This window comes from Cheilinus undulatus, linkage group 2 (assembly GCF_018320785.1).
Source record: "Cheilinus undulatus linkage group 2, ASM1832078v1, whole genome shotgun sequence".
Classification (NCBI taxonomy): Eukaryota; Metazoa; Chordata; class Actinopteri; order Labriformes; family Labridae; genus Cheilinus; species Cheilinus undulatus.
Window position 1 is genome coordinate 47,701,938 of NC_054866.1, and position 16,342 is coordinate 47,718,279.

Here is a 16,342-nt window from a genome sequence, read left to right on the forward strand (position 1 = left end):
TACTATCTGTTACATAGAGAGGGAGCAGAGGAGACAAATAACCCCTGGTTCCTTAAAGTTTTTCTGGGCAGGGGTTAGCCCTGTTGCCTCGCAGCAAGAAGGGTCCTGGTTTGAATTCCAGTTGGACGTGGACTTTCTGTGTGCAGTTTGCAAACTTGTCCAACTTAAAAAATACAGAAATAACCCTTTAATTAAAAAAAACCTTGTAACAGCTTTACAGTAGAATAATTTAGAATCAATGTACTACCCAGCTATAGAGCTCCACAAAGTTTGATTTTAAACTTTTTGGAATTTCTCCAAACCAGAAGAATTCTGCTTGTGGACATCCTCTTCAGGCATCTGATTGACAAAATGAGAAACATTCACAACTTACTATTCACTACTGGCCAGACAGATTCACTACTATGTTCCAAACTTTGTTATCTTCTTCTCCTCCCTCCTTCACTGCAGCACCACCCCTAGCCGCCCTAATATGGGGGCATTTCTCTGCCCTCTGGCCAATCAGACGGCTGGATGCGTCCCTCCTAGAGATGCCATGGAACCGGCCCGGCCTGAGGTTTCAGTGAGGGGAGCAACAGGCTGGCTGGTGACAAGGGGCAAAGGTTTCAGACAGAGAGAAAGGGGGAAAACATCCAAAAGAACAGGAATAAGAAGAAGAGAAGCAGAGGACAGGAAGTGAATGACAGAGAGAAAGAGTAACAGGAAGATAAGAAAGGCTGAGAGGGAAGTAGAGGTGCTGCAGGTGGAGGTTTGTCACCTTTGAGGCGCTGGAGGAGAGACACTGAGGCTGAGAGAGAAGGTAGGCTGGATAGATGTGCTTTAATAAAGTGTGTGCTGATGACACACTGCTGTCTGCTGATACCACGGGGCTCTGTGGGGTTGTTGTGAGCAGAGAGGAGGGCAGGCGTTGGAGGAACGGTTAAAGGGGACAGATAACAGCAGTATTAATGCATCTTCAGCACCTATGCCTGTGCTGCTCTGTGTCTCTGCTCTCTCTTTGTATAATTCACTTTAGAACCAGCCTGAAAACTAGTTTGATTTCTAACATATTGCTTCAGCATTTGGCAGCTCAGAGCACTGCAGACACAGTTTATGTGTCAGACTGCACACTGCTGACTCCAGAGAGAAAAACAATAGCATGCTGTTTAAATGCAGGGACAGTTTTAGTAAGACAGCTGCCACTTGTGTTTATTCCTACATACCAGTTGCTGCTACACACTTCAGCATTCACTGGGCTTTATGGCAGCCATTTGCAGTCTGACATGTCACTATGAATCCAAGTTTATAAGTGTTTTGTAATAAGACCTGGGTCAATTAACACTGGAACATTTTTCAGTGCAATTATTTGAACCTTTAGGAGCGCCAGAAGGGTGGGGCCGTGAGTACTCCAACACAGCAAGTCAAAAAACATTCAGAGGAAGCCACCTAACATCTAAGATGATTCCCTAAATACCTGACACTAAAGTGGCTCAATCAGAAATGTGGTTAAGACGCCTAAATGTGTAGATTAGAGCTGTCAGAAGCACTTGTTGCATTGCATGGTCATTTCTTATAGTCCCTGTCTTAATGTTACACACCAGCGACAGCTGCAGTGTGACGGTCACAGGATCTCTTTGCCCCGCAATTCCAGCTCCACCAGCCTGGTATGTGTGTTGGCTCAAAGTGAGTTCAGAGGTTTCTGCAGCCAAAACACACCCACGCTGTGATGGAGGATCACCATCACTCAGTTACATAATGAAAGCTCTGGCTAAATGATGAGACGTTGGTACTCACCGTTATGATTTGCTCGAACAGATGGAAACAGCAGATTTTCAAGCTGTGATTTCATAAAGGCAGTTTTGACTAGGTAGTCTTCTTGCCTTGAATAGTATACTCCAGCATAGCTACAGCTACAACCACTTTGTTTACTAAGTATCGGTCCATTTTACATTCACCTGATTATATTTTCTTTATATACTGTTTATATTTGCAATTGTGAATTTTTTTCTTAGGCTTCTGCTCTTTGCTTTTTGAAATGCTGCTGCCTTGAATTAGCCTCCTCTTGGGAACAAATAAAGTTTTTGAATTGAACTGATGTGAATAGAGCTGTCACACTATACCAGAATTTTGAATTTCAACAGGATACTAACTAAAATTAAACAATGTCGATACTTGTTTCACTACCATGGCATCAAAAAATGACATCCAGGACATCCAAAACCACTTAATTTATTAAATTTCATTTTCCAACCTGCACATTAGAAAGCTTCACTATATGATAAATACACCAAAATTTGGCACAGGTCTACTGTTTGTAGTAATAAAATGCCAAATAAGTTTCCTCTTAAAGAAAACTACAGGGCTTATCTAAGATCAAATACTTCCCCTGAATTATCATTATTAAACCAGAGGAAGAGTCTGCAGCAATTATGTTCAGTCTCATTTTCTTTATTCGCACTTTGAAGAAAAGGTTTTCTGTAAAAGAAACCTTTTAGGGACCAGGAGACGTCACTGTCTCCTTCCTCAGCTCTCTTTCTTTTCCAACCAACACTTATGTAAGTATGTGCAAAAACAAAATACTGTCTTTAGTAGTTATACTGTATAAAGCTTAGTTTATCATTAACATAACATATGATTACATCTCCTGATAAATTGCTGAAATAACTGTTGGCTTAAAATTCTTTAATGTTGTAAATAATGACCAGAAATGATCCGTACTACGCAAAAACTCAGGTCTTAATTCCTGATTTGTCTTATTTCAAGTAAAAATGTCTGATTTTAATTACTGTACGCCACATTCTCCTGACAATTCTCCAGATTAAAGCTTTAATTTGAGATGAAAAAAAAACAAGAAATTAAGCCTGAATTACTTGATAGTAAAAACAGCCAATGGGGCAAGAAAATTATACCTAGTGATATATGTACAAATCTTCTTTTAAGGCAACTACAAATCCTCTTGCTGCATTAGCAAGATACTTTAACGTGGAAAACAGTACACGCTTTATAAACTTGTTTTTATTTCTTTTAACAGGGTTAAGTAAATGATAAATATAAGTGAATTTGTTGTACAGTAAATCAAATGAAATTTTTTACCACTTTTGAAGATTTTAAGTTAAAACTGAAATGTATTTTAAGCCAATAATTTTTTAGTGTTTTTGCCTAAAAGCAACAAAATCTAACAGCAGCTTTCCACTTTAAAAAAGTCATTTCAAAGTCCATTTACTGTACAGTCAGTTTATAAGAGGAAGAACGGCATCTATCCCATTCCCACAGAGCACCCAGGTCGCCTGCTTTCAGTACTATGGAAATTTGGCACTGGATCCTGGTCCTCTCGCAAGAATTATAAGCACTAGTTCACACACCATCCTTAAGCTAAAAAGAAGCCAGTTAGCCCATCTATGCACTGTTTGACACAATGGCTGAAGCTTAAAGTCGGCTCAGACTACACAATTTTTTTGGTCATTCACAACAGGACCATGTCAGACTATGCAACAAAAATCTTGTCCCATCTTGGCTGACAACCTGGCCACACAACAAGAGTGATCCTAACTGCTCACCATATGCTGACGTCACCACTTTCCCCACGACTGAGTGCAAGTTTACAGGCAGGGAGGCGGGTCAAAGTGTGTCAGTCAAGCTAAGTGACTGTAGCGGTCTTTTGCTTGTAAAAAAGATGTAAATATGACACAATTATGGATTGGATTATGGATAACAGTCATGGATGTCTCAAGAGGAGGACAGTATGGACTGAGTCTCCTTCAGATAGAACAATAGACTGTAGAAAGAATTGGACAAACCCTGTGTGATGTCAGTCGTCTGCTTACAATAGGCGGACTCAAACGGCTCTTGAAGCCAATCCGTGGACTCTTCCATATTGAAATCGCGGTCTCAACCGAACTTTGGGTCAACCTAACGGCCCACCCACTAAGCGCGACTTCCTGTCAGCCTGCTAGCTAGCATTCTGGTTGACAGAAACGGAGTCTCTGCCTGCCGAGCTATCTGTCAATCAAATGAGATGTGCCAATCAGCTTTCGTCCTAAATATAACCAAGACGATCGTGGTTCAAAAAAATTCACCCCCCGTACAGTGGGAGCACAATAAGACACTAGTTAATGAGACATGTCTGGTGTTTTGAACCAGGCTGTAAACCAGTTTATTTCTAGTGTCAAAACAGGCTGTTTAACATGTGTCCAGACAGGACTTCCGGTGTTCCTGCAGCCAGCCTCAAGTGGACACTCGTGGTATAGCAATTTTTTGCACTTCCACATTGGCTCTATTTTTTCGGACCGGAGGTTGCCGCTTGGATAGAACTTAAGGTATGCATGTAATATTGTAAATAAAATAAAATACAATTTACACATTAGTTTTAGGGAATAAAAGGAGCTCGAAAGTGGTAAATCTTGTAAATGATGATACAAAGATAAGGAGCAAATGCCGTCCTGTTGGTAGACGTCAGGATTTATGTTGTTGACGTTGGGTCAGGGTGTCAAACTAGACGATGTTGTGAGAAAATTTAGTGGGGCATCTTGGAGGCGTCGTTAATTATGTCATACTACAAGACCATTAGTCATTCCTGACATTCTCTGAATCAGGCCTGAGTTTTGACGATGAGCTGCGACGTTGCAGTCAGGCTTAAATCTGACTGAATTCGGGGAAGTAAAGAGAGAGTGACTGAGCAAGAAAGCAAGAAAAACAACAATATGATGGCAGAGTATGCATTCCTATTTGTAACATATGTCAGGGTGTGTTGTTATTGTTGTAATCATCTCATAGCAGCTTTACTGGGTGGAAAAACGAACCTAGTTAAAGTGTAATCTTAGGTTTCCAGACTAATAAATAACTCTTGTGCATAAAAGTTTTGAGGTTTGGAACCTCACATACCTCAAGTAGTATTTAGTAAATTCCCCTCTCTAATGTAGCTATTTAGCCATGACCCCATTATAATAGATGAATAAGCTAACAGTTAGCAAAAAGCAGGCTGTAGATGCTAGTAAAATCATATTTGCACAAAATCTAACTGATTCCAGCAGAACTATGTGTTTTACAGCACTACAATTGCACTTAGAGAGTTTCAGTGTGAGCCACAGTGCACCAAACAGAGATCTCATCATTTATAATAGTCTTCATAACTAGGGATGCATTGATGCATCAGCTGCTTGCAGCCCTGTTGAGAAACATCAGTCATGAGTAAATAATGTAGCATAAACAAACATCAGTTTTTATTTTCTGTGTCTGTATCTTCTGATTTAATGCTGTTATCTAATATACCTAACTGCTGAATCTAATTAGAGATGTTTTCTGGGCAAAAAAGTCACCTGTTGGACAAACACTTATCTATTTTCATGGTCAAACACAAGAGAAGATGTTTGCACCTTAGAGTCTTAGACCAAAAGAAGTTCTGAAGAAAACATCTGTACTGGCTATCAGCTATCACTTCACTTGACAGAGCTGCTTTTGTTTTTGGAAACTCCTCTTCTATGTTTCCTTTATATCAGCATATTAAAGTGGGCTTTAAAGTTTGTTTAGAGTTGTTGATGTCTCTGCAGCGTAGTAACAGTAGCTGCCAGGTAGACCTGATTTAATCAAGGGCAGTAACTGAGTTCTAAACTTGTTCTGTCCGTACAAATCATCATAGCGACCACGAGTCTGATGCCACAAATAAAGTCTCAGAGGTGTCCATCCCCGGTGGTATTTTGTTTTTGTGTTCACTTTCAGAAATCAAAATGATAGCTGGTTATTTTGGAGTGACTCGTTGCTGTAGAGGATGTAGAAAAGAAGCAGCAGGTTGAATTTACGCCCATGAGCTGAGAGTAAATGACGTAGAATGAAATGATAGATGATGATGGGAGCTTCCTGGCGACAGAGTTTGGGTGGTGGTGGTCGTTGTTGTGGGTGGGGTTAATTTTAGACCAGGAAGTAGGGTCAGGAGTGGATCTGGCTGTTCAGCAGGGAGACCTCATGAGGAAGCTCTGGTTGACGTATACACTTGGGTGAACTTCCCTCAGAGAGCTGAGAGGAGATTTTAGGAAGGAAGAGTTGTGTAAACGAATGTCTCGAGAGCACATTGGTAGAATATTTGAGATGCCATGACATAAATATTTCATAAAAACATGAAATACAGGGCAACGTGTGAGGAAAACCCCTAAAATCCTAGATCCATGGGTGTCTCTACCACTTAAGAGTATCTGTAAGAAGTATCTCTGTTTCCTGTTTACATGGAGGCATTTCCCGTCAAGAAGCTAACGCCTGCGGGTGTGTCGTGTTTTGTCCATCTGATGTCTCCCCTGATCAGGAGACATGCTGGGATTATCTGTCTCATCTGCAGGGTTTGGACATGCTGGATCTGTAATCTAAAGTGGCTCACAGCAGAGACACTTCCTAAATGTTCGGCTCAGATGGTCACAGTGGGTGACAAAGCTGTACAGCGTAGTAGCTCAGCAGGATTTCTCCTCTCTTTAAGGCTTAATTGGGGTACCACATCTTCTTCTCTGAGTGATTTCTTTCTGTTCTTATACTCACTCGTTTTACATTTTTGGATATTGTATGGCAGGTTACATGATGGCAGCATCTAAGCCTTTTCACTTTGATATTGCTACTCCATTAGGGACAGACAGACAAGTTATTAACATTTAAATTTTATTTTAATAATGTATCTACAAGAAAAATAAATCAGTGAGAGTTTTCAGGCTATCTAACATTATTCAACATGCAGAATTACAACCAGTTTCTATGTAAAAAGCAGCTAGGTCAGAGCACTGTGTCAGGCTGTTTCTGGCTCCTGAAAATGAATGAATATTGCAAGACTGGTCTTTCATTTCATGCTCTTTTCTTGCATTCTTCTTTCATTTGCTTGAAGGTAAAGCAGGATTTTTTTGTTTTTCCTCTTCTTCTCTTTTTCAATGATACTTAAGCCAATCAATTGCTAGATGTGTTTTAAAGCTCATCTTGGTGCTTTTATGCAGTTTTTAAAACAATTCGATCCTGTAATATTTCCTTACATTATCTCAAAGTTGAAATTCATGTTTTCACCAAGCGGCAACCTCCAGTCCTGAAAAATGAAGCAAATGTGGAAGTGCAAAAAATTGCTATACTGCAAATGTCCACTTGAGGCTGGCTGCAGGAACACCGGAAGTCCTGTCTGGACACATGTTAAACAACCAGTTTTGACACTAGAAATAAACTGGTTTACAGCCTGGTTCAAAACACCAAACGTGACTCATTAGCTAGTGTTATATTGTGCTCCCACTGTACGGGGGGTGAATTTTTGAACCACGATCGTTTGGATTATATTTAGGATGAAAGCTGATTGGCACATCTCATTTGATTGACAGATAGCTCAGCAGGCAGAGATTCCGTTTCTGTCAACCAGAATGCTAGCTAGCAGGCTGACAGGAAGTCGCGCTTAGTGGGCGGGCCGTTAGGTTGATCCAAAGTTTGGTTGAGACTGCGATTTCAATATGCCTCCACGGATTGGCTTCAAGAGCCGTTTGAGTCCACCTATTGTAAGCAGACAACTGACGTCACACGGGGTTTGTCCAATTCTTTCTACAGTCTATGGTTTTCACTGATTTTTTTTAACATGCTACACACATATATAAAGTTATGGCAAATTCCAACAAAATGGTAGACAGGAGAGTTAAGCTCAACACACGTCAACACATGTGCTGCTCAGCAGCCAATGTCAAGCTCTAGGCATTTCTTTTGTCTGGGCCTTTTCACCCTGGCTACTATGCCTGGAGATATCCAAAGCACGACCGAGGGCTTGTGGAAACCCTACTACCTGCCTGGACGGTACCCTAGGCCATGCCAACTTGCCACCCCTTATGACGCCCTGAAAGTATAGAATTTGTTATTTTTTCAACAGATTGTTTTCCCCATATCCCTGGTACTATGCAAAGACATCCAGAGAGAATCAGGGTTTTGTCAATTCTCCCTCCTGCCAAATGGTGCCCTCAGAAAGCTTACTCACCCCATCTGCGCCTAAATTTAGCCTAAATTTTGGGCCCAAGCAAGCCAGAAAGTCCTGCAGGGATGAATCCAGGAGTTGTCCAGATGCATCACCGCAATCTGACTGGCTTCCCAGAGGCCACCTCAAAACAACAACCCTATTTACACTTGCAAAAAATATACCCGGCTAAGATACAGTTGTGAACATAAACATGAGAGCTTTTCACCCTGACTTTACCCTGAAATTTCTGCTTGCCTCTTTAGTTTATTCCCTATCTGTCCCTTCACTGACAGACCGGCAGGAAAAAATCCTGCTATGATGGACAAGTGTTAACAAGCAAGTCAGGCCATTTTCCTGATAGGTTCAGGGTTGAATGAGTGAAAAGGGCCTATGATTAGCTATCAATACTTCTTTTTAAATTAGCTTTTTTGTTGTGTAGTACCAGGCTTTCTTTGCATTCCAATCCATACATTCACATGTCCAAAAACCTGCAAAAAATTTTCAGAGAGCTGGGGTGTGAATGCAAACAGCTGACATTTTCCTTTACCAGGACTTTTTCTCACCAGGCCCTGGTATAAGGCAAGGGGAAATGATGTGAGAATAGAGTAGGTAACTTTACTGCAGGTGAGAAAGAATGACTCTTATATCTCAGCCAAAGACAGTTTAGAGAACAACCAGTGCTATCTGTGCATGTCATGACTTCCACTTTCTGTTGGCCAGTAAGCATTTTTTGATGCCATAAATATGTCGTACTACATGTGACATTGATTTCCTTTTGTTAGTACTTTAATTTGTAACTATGGATTAACATCTTCTTTATGAATGCTTAAAGGACAAGCTCACTCACAAGGTCTACTGTATGTGTTGTCCTTCTGTTGTGCTGCTTTGAAAGTTAAAGATATATAAACGTTTTATTTTAGGTCAAGTAGATTTGTTGAGCAGAGACAAAAGGAGTTCAAAGACTGCTAGTCATTTGTGATTTTGCAAACCTCATGCTACTTCTGCAGAGGTCAGTGCCTCATAATTGTCCACCCTGGTCATTAAAAGCTGGCTCTAACTCTGAAGAGAAGAGTAAACTCTTGACTTTTCTTTTCAAAACTTTTTCAGTAGATAGCTATTTCTGCTCTCAGAGGACAGTACTTTCACTTTGTTTGTAAAGAAACTGCTGTTTGTTTAAGCTTGTAGTCAGTTGTGCGTCCAGAATAGAAACTGTTTTTCTCATCTGGTCTTGGGATTGTCCTAAATTTAGATCCAATAAGGTTCATGTTATGTCCTCAGATGCCAACAACAATTGAGAAGAAATGTTTCGGTATTTCCTGCATGTGTGTTCTGTTATGTAAGTAAGAGAAAACCTATTTCTGTCGATATCTGCTCTCTGCTGATAAAACCTCGGCTAACAAATAAATCACAGCCACATCCTCAGCTGTCGCTCATGTGCTGCAACACTCCTGCTCTGAGCTACGTCACTGAAGTGTTATCAGCTCTCTGAAGGGCAGATAGGGGCTTGTTTTCTTTGGGTGGACTCCGATACTCCAGTGCTGCCATTACTGAGCAGACTATAACATCATTAATTTGTCTATCGCTGAAAGGGTTTAAAAGGCTTAGCAGCATCTGAATGGATCAGAGCAGAGAGGTTTTAGCTTCATGAGGCTGCTGGGAGTCAGAGCAGGACAACAACAATCGTTCTGCTAATATCATCACATTCAATCAGAAGTATTTATCATCACAGACAGAAGGAAGGACCTGCCGGAAGCTCCGCAGCTGTCAGTCATGAGTTGATGGACTGTTCTTGCTAGAAAAGGGACATTTTTTTAATACTCTAAGTTGTTTTTTAAATTTCTGTTGTTGAACTTTCGTCGAGATGTCCTCACAAGTGACTTTTTGCAGTTAACTGAAAAAGCTGTTTATAGTCGCCTTCACGGTTCATAGTGTGAGTTACTTGTAAAGCACTCTGGGACTGCTTGAAATGCATAACAGGAAGGCCACTTTTAACAGCTTTTCCCCCTCATTATGTCTCATCAATGAAACCAAAACATTCATTCACTATTTGCTAAGAAAAATGACAGAATTCTGACTTTTTTTTTGCAAAATTTTGACTTTTTCTTAGAATTAAAAAATGCATGCCAAATTTTGAATGGCCCTAATACTTTTTTGTATCTATACACTCAGTGCAGTGTAAAACATACTTTTAAAACTGTCCTAAAAATACAATTTTCAGCATTTTTGTGAATAAATTAAAATTTCTGTTGCTATTTATGTGCTTTATTTGAAAATGTAGAGCTTTAATTGTAAACGTTTTCACCAAATTTCTACCCTACCTATGCAATGTTACTCAAAATATAAACTCCAGACATTTTTAGGAGGCAGAAGTGAAAATGATTGGACTCCAGCATGGTGTATTATGATTTTAGAATGATAATGGCACTTTTAGCTCAGTTAGGTTAAGATAAAAATGATGTTATCAACTAAGTATTTTTTTGTTTGGGTTGAGCAACATTATTTTGCCTAAATGATGCATAGATTTGTTACCATTTTGAATCTAAACTTTTATTTAATAGTGCCCAAAAATAGTGCATTAAACTGTCCGATAAGCAAAAAAAAACTCTAGGGAAGTGCCCACCCCTCAGCCATCTTTTGTTGGGGCTTAGCCCCGGATTTTAAACATGTGTGGCTCCGCCCCTGGCTCTTGGCTTCTTAGATGTGACAGAAAACTATGAATGAATAGCAGAAATGAAAACACAGCAGAGACAAGGGCCGATAAGGGTCATCTTAAAGACTGTTTCAGTCAGGACCACTTCTTCAAGCAACACACATGACTTGCAGTTAAATATGTTCTTCTTAATTAGCATATTTGGCAGTGTGGCTTTTCTGGGATCTCCCTGCCCTTCCACAAGCCTACGTGGAAAGCATCAACCAGGAACTGCACATGTTCTTGCATTTCCTGGTACTAAAAAGAAAGCCTGAGGCAGGGAGAGAAGCATCAAACAACCCAGAGCAGGCATCAATGACAACATGATGCATTGGTTAAGTAAGAATAAAAGAGCAGCTGGGGTGGAGGAGGGTTGCAAAATGGCAGTCCACAGAAGAAATAGCAAAGTGTAGCCAGGCCAGAGCAGCATTCAAATATGGCAGCATGAGTATGATTAGCCAGTAGCATGCTTTCAGCGAATCAGCTGGCAGTCAGCTGATGGGGCCATGTGTGAAATCAGTCCATCTTCATAAGGCAGCACTTGACTCCAAGCGCTGACAGATTCAACAGTTTGTTTCTATGGTGTGTGGTTGAAGAGATGGAAAAAGTACAGAGCTATCAAGTAAAAAATAAAAGGTAGATCATTCAAAGTTTACTAAAAGTACTGAGTAGTTACTTTTGGCAACCCATGAAGAACTATGCTCTTTCTTTAACATGCAATATCAACAAGAGAATAGGAATCACTTACCAGGTTGTTTATATGAGGTGTGACATAACCTCAAGTAAAATGCAACAACTGTTTATGGGATGTTGGGTGAAATCACTCTCTTATGTACTAATGATTGTTATGTGTTGTCAAAGCCAAACTACGGAATAATTTCTTGTTATTGACAGAAAGCTTGCGCCTCCTTGTTTCGGCTTTTAGTGTTTATTCTTTAAGACATTACTTGATGATTTTTAAAATGCAGTAAAGTGTGACATTTTCCCTAAAATATACTACATTAAAAGTCAAATGACTGGTTTTAAAAAGTATTCAAAATGTACAAGTACAAAAAAGCTACCCTAGTCTTACCAACATAACATAAAAATCCTGCAGCACTACAGCCTCTAAATATGAAACTGTAAATGAAGTGAATCTTCCCAGAGGGTGAAATGTAAAAGTTGTAGAGAAAGTAAAGAAGCATTAGTCATTTTGTTGTGACTAAGCTTTTTGCACAAACTGTGCTAGAGTTAAGAGCTGCTGTCAGGTGGTGTTTAAGGTTTTTTTTTCCCCCCACTTTAAGACCTCACTAACAGACCTGCCTGCATTATCACCAGACCACTTAATCCAGCTGCTGTTAGACAAACTGCAGAGAGGCTGACACACCAAACACGCTCTTTAGGTTTGTTCTCTGATCTTTAAATGCTGAGCTCATCGAGTCAGACAGCAAGAACACAGAGTAACCGTCTGTGCCTCTTACTCACTGCAGAAAGAGGAAATTCAAACTTTCCCTACCAACTGGGAAGATGATTACTTAATCTGATTTTTGGGTGAAATCTTTAGAAAACAATTAAACATTTAATTAGTTTTTAAAATGAGGAGCAGTACAGCCAGGGGTGGCATTGGTATTTGGAGGCCTCAGGCAGGGACCAATATAAGGTCCTTCCCCTTTTAGCAAGAAGCAGTTAGAGCAATTGTACAAAATATGATCTGATGTGGCATCTCTCTGTAGCCAGAAAACTGCAGGAAATAGCCAAGTTTGATACATAAAGCAAACCCAACAGTGCTTCATCAGCTCTTAGAGGAGCATCATGATGCAAACTCACCACATAGTCAGATTTTAAGATGTTTTTAGGCCAGGTGGAATTAATAAAATATAAAAAATCAAACTAATAAAAGTAAAATTATGTGCTCACTAGGGCTGCATGGTTGCAGCAGTTAGAAGTGTTATTCACAGCAAGAGGGTTCCCGGTCCGAGCCTTTCTGTACAGAGATTGCAAGTTCTCCCGGTGCATGCGTGGGTTCTCTCCAGTTACTGCATCGTCCCACCACCAAAGATGTGTTGACTACAATTAAATTTAGTGCATGCCATTTTACCCCACAACAGTCCACAGGTGCATCAGTTCATTATGTCTGAAGGGACCTAACTGTAATTGCTTAACATGGAGTAATTTGGGAGCTTTTTGAGGGGCTTGGACCTTATTTTGGGGGCAAGTGGTCCTCCCCAAGGACTCTTTTTAATAATAACTATCTATTTTCCTACTGCTTCATTCACTCTGGACTCCTTTTTTATGTTCAAAAGGGATGTCATCATCCCATCATTTTAGATGTTTATTTGATATTTGATGCAGATCTATGATAAGACCCACCCACAGAAATGGCTGGGCCCCTGAAAGACGAGTCATTCAGTCAGGAACACTCTTTAATTGGCAGTGAAGGTTATTCTCCCTGGGATAGTCAAGCAGCACACTCTGACTTTCCACTGCTAAAAGCCCCATAAAGATAGATACATTTATGGTAATACATGTCAAATACGATGAAATTTAGTTTAGCAGGAGTCTACTCCACAGTGGTAAATCAGTACTTCAAAGGACATTGAATATGAGGGTGCAACAAAAGCTTTAGGCAAGAAAGGAGGAGGCTGGGGTGGAGGAGGTAAAGCTTAGTTGGCTTCAGTGTGGAGTTATCACTACTGAAGAAGCAAGGATCAGTGAAAAAGGACAACATGTGTCGATGGACTGCCTTGCTGAGAGAATGAGCTGTGATTGGCTGTGAGCATTGAGAGATACTGATTAAAACCAGCTGGCTGTCAGCTGACTGAAGCAGGGTGTATGACTTCCTAGTCCTATATGAACTACTACTAAGTTAAATCTAATATAAACGTGCCCGCTGGTGCCCATCAGTGGCTGACTCCAGCAAACATTCCCCTCCATGGCCTGGCTTTGATCAGCATTGGTAGCTTATTAAAAGGTTATAGCTGAAATCAAATGCGCTGACTGGCCCCCTCATTTTCTCCTCCTTTTTCTGATATCCTAACTTTTGTGCAGTTTCTGGTATGATTCTACACAGTCTGATAGTTAAGTTCAATTGTCCACATATTGTTACCATTATTTAAAGAAAAAAGAAAAAAAATCAACCCCCTTTAAGACAACAGGGCTTACATTTTTAGATCAGGCCACATTTCATTCAAGCAACCATGAATGTCAAAGTTGAAGTCAAAAATTTTTTTTTTTTTTTTTTTTTTAATCACTGTGAGAAATTAGAAAAGGCCATTTTCCTTTATCTCCACAGCCCCCAAATCATACTGGGCCCCAGACCGATTTGACCCCCCTTATGGGTGCCCTTGCCTGTGGCTCAATGTAGAGGCCCCTTGGAGCACAAGGCCCTTGGACAGGGATGGGCAATTTCAGTTCCTGAGAAGGCAACATTTATTTTATCCTCGCTACAAAAGGGGCAAATTTAAAAGTATTGTCCGACTCTCTATTTTACAACTAAAATTATTTTTGCTTAAAAAGAAAAAAAAGCAAATATAAAGCTTATATCAGAATTTACTAAACCAGTGTTTCTATTTTTAAACTCAAATGCAAACACAAATGCTTTTAAATGCATTTCTATTTCAAATGTGTTCTTCACATTTACAATGTGCTGATATTAGAAATTGACTTGCAGGCCACATTAATTGAGGAGGGGGCTGCATGTGGCCTCTGCATCGCCAGTTGTCCACCCCTACCCCAGGTAATAGCCTCTGACTAATGATTAAACAACCTAGAAGTACAGCATCAAAGTCATGAAGCCAAAATACATCCAGCTGGTTGGTATAATTCAATCTCTTGGCTTTTGTCATGTTATTCACTCTGATCTGTGTCGTGTTTGTGTATCAAAGCTGGCCAAGTGCGTTGGCGTAACAACTCTGGTGAGCTTAAAATTTTTTTTTAAATTTTGTGCAGCTTTATCAATTCAAAGAATTTGAAAACCTACATTATGTTAGCACCTGGGTTTTTGTAAGTCTTTTTTTCCTTTCAGGTTAAATCGGTTTTCACAAGGCTTTTGGCTTTTTCATCACAACCACAGAGTTCTCACAAGGCTGTTGGCTTCTCCAGTTAGGACAATAACCTAATTAAATTCCACCTGTACAGATTTTCTTTTCCTAACACTCTGACAGTTTTATTTCCTTCACACTCCTTATTGAACTCTAGTGAAGTGAGAGCAGGAGCAGAGTTAGAGACAAGTTGCTGTAACCTTCACTCTCTTACTACGCAAATGTAGTGAAACTAAATCCCACTGTTACATAAACTACAGATTACAGAGAGCTACACACAGATCCTCAGCAGCAGCTCTGAAAGGCTTTCAGCAGGCGTTACAATGTGGAGTCAGTGGAGAGTCAAAATGTTTTATGTCTGATAAAGTAGACCTTTTACATAAATCAGTTGATAGATTTATAACTTACCAGGCCAAGTTGAGGAAAGTAAATAAACTCCCTTGAACCTTTTTCTATCAGCTAAGACTTGTGTATGAACTAGTATTATTGATTCACACAGGTCTAAAACTCAGATGTACATACGGTGTTAGAAATATGCATATTACTAAGGCTTGCACTGAAAGCTTTTCTTTTATGGTGGAAGACATTTTGCTTTTCTCTTGACACGCCTCACCAAGAGCTTAATTTACAAACTGGCTCCACTGATAGTGAACAATCATCTATTAATATGACTCTGTTATGTATGTTACTCCTCAGTGGCTGCCCACACCTATGACATCAAACATTTGGTTGCTCTAATAGGTTCTTTTTAGTCATGTGATTCTGCTGAATGTCTGTTGGGGGTCAGGAAGTGGGTGACAGCCATTAGGAATGAATGGGAAAGAGGAAAGTTAGAACTTTAAAGCTCTAAATGGATCTCTACTCTGTAATTGTCATGAGAAAAGTTCTACATGCACTGAGTACAATTCCTACACTTTACAAAAGTTTGTTTTTTCCACAGTTGAACTGATTTATCTGGTGTGGAGGCCATTAATATCACAAATTATTCAGGCCAGCAGATGATGATGTGCCAATCACGAACAAGCCTGTTCTACAAAACAGCCCTTTAATTGAGCCACTGTAGCTAGCTCTCGTTTGAGAGCCAGTTTCCTTTTATTCATCCTTTATCGTTATTTAATCCACATTTAAAAGCCAAACTGGCGCCAAAAGAAGAGCCGTTTGGAAGCCAAATAACCAGCTCTACTGAGCTCAGCCAAATGCTCTGGATCTTTTATAAGAGATGGACTTCCCACCATAACCAGAGAGGCTGGACAGATATCAGCAGAAGAAACACGAATAAGATCAGAGTTTAATGTGCTAAACTCTGACAGAACTGTACTGAACCAAACTGGACAGCTTTGTGGAAACAGACCATAAACAAGTGTTTTTGTTGCCTGAATATTTCACTACTTTCAGGACACAAAAATATCTTAAGAATAAAGAATGTTTTAGTTTTCACACTTTAACGCTTGTCGTAATCATAAACAGCTCAAACATGACCTCTTATCGGTAGCATTTTTCTTTGCAGATATCATCACTTCTCCCAAGGGGAGTTCGTCACTGCTGAGTGACATTATCTGCAGAAAACCAAATGGCCCATATGAATGTGACGTCAGAGAGTTTGTCCATCATAGCTGCCTGCTGAACTCAAGTGATATACTGTATTTTACTCTCTAAAAACTCACTATGTCATATTTTGATGGTCTGACTGGCCTGTAATGAATGAGA

General features: G+C 40.0%; 1 protein-coding gene across 1 annotated transcript in view; it reads left to right on the top strand.

Annotated features, from left to right (window-relative positions):
• Nucleotides 1-720: 720 nt before the first annotated feature.
• Nucleotides 721-16,342, top strand: part of prx (periaxin) — a 59,161-nt gene continuing 43,539 nt past the window's right edge. Inside the window, exon 1 of the mRNA XM_041807774.1 lies at nucleotides 721-799. The gene's annotated coding sequence lies outside the window, so the exon portion shown is untranslated. The remainder of the gene's footprint in view (nucleotides 800-16,342) is intronic.